We start from the raw sequence: 1,352 nt of genomic DNA, 5'->3' as shown, positions 1-1,352 counted from the left end.
GCTGGAAGGGACCTCGGGAGATCATCGAGTCCAGCCCCCTGCCCAAAGGGCAGGAAGTCAGCTGGGATCATAGGATCCCAGCAAGATAAGCATCCTGGTTTCTGCCTACCTTTTACCTTTGGAGCACAATACCGTTCATGGGACAGTAGCTCCTGTTTTTCCCAGAAAGGCTGCCAGAATAACAAGTGTTAATGAAAAGAGCACCAGCTCGCTCAGCCTTTTGCCTGCTCTAGCACAGAATGATCCTCTGAACTAATGGTTTGTTCAATCTGCTTCTGAATATTTGTGCTGCTGTTGTTTCAGTGTTGTAGCCCAGGGGTGTCTAAAAAGAGCCCATGCGCTGGATCTGGCCTGTAGAGCCCTGTATCTGGTCTGTGTGTTGGTGCATGGAGCTGGTGCAGTATGTAGGCTGGACCCAGAACTACATGTGCTGCGAAGGGGGTTAGTCCAGGGCATGAGCTATATGTGGTGCCTGCACTAGATGGGACCTGCATGTTGGCTCTGGGACTGGTCTATATTGGACTGTGCTGGAGCCAGCACTCAGTGCCAGTCCAGCATGGTGCCTGATACAGCAAACACCTCATGCACCATGTGCAAACTGAGCCCTGGAGCAGGACTGTGCATAGGCATAGGGCTGGACTCGGGTGCCCGGCATGCAGCACAGGGAACCAGCACAGGGCATGCACTACATGCAGTGCCCTGTCAGACTGGCCCTACATACTAGCTCTGGTGCAGCCTGATCCTGCCCTCAGACTGGGACAGTGAACTTCATTTGGCCTGCCTGGCCAGTTGAGTTTGCTCATTGTAGCCCGTGGCATAGCTCATTGTAACAGGCTGACATAGTTACCTAATGCATCTCCATGTTAGCAGGCTTTGACACCAGTGGCAAAGGGTTCAAGTGGGTATTTCTGACTTACTGCTGCATCTGGCTAGTTAAATCACTAGCCAGATGCTAGTGCTACAGGCTAGAGGCAGCGAAACCCATCAGAACGGAGGAGTGGGATATACAGGCCCGAAGGGGAAGGACTATAAGGGCAATGAAGCCTGGGGAGAAGACTCAGGCAATGGTTTCTTATAGGATCATTTGATATTGCCCCTTGTTCAATAATTTAGACCCTATACATTTTTTGACCCTGTAAGTATGTACCTATGTGTAGCGTGGGCTACAGGGGCCTGTAGGGCTGGTACTCTTTTAGGGCTGGTACAACTTCTCCTGCTGTTGAACCACCTGCAAGCTGACATGGCCCCATGTCAAAGCCTGATGCTACTGTGTTCTGAGGAAACCCAAGCTGCATAGAGAATTGCATGTTAGCCTCATCTCATGTTCTTGTTTTTAGGGTGGGTTTTTCCTA

This window comes from Crocodylus porosus, unplaced genomic scaffold (genome assembly GCF_001723895.1).
Source record: "Crocodylus porosus isolate Cpor-Errol unplaced genomic scaffold, CroPor_comp1, whole genome shotgun sequence".
Taxonomy (NCBI): domain Eukaryota; kingdom Metazoa; phylum Chordata; order Crocodylia; family Crocodylidae; genus Crocodylus; species Crocodylus porosus.
Note: the sequence above shows the minus strand (reverse complement) of the source record.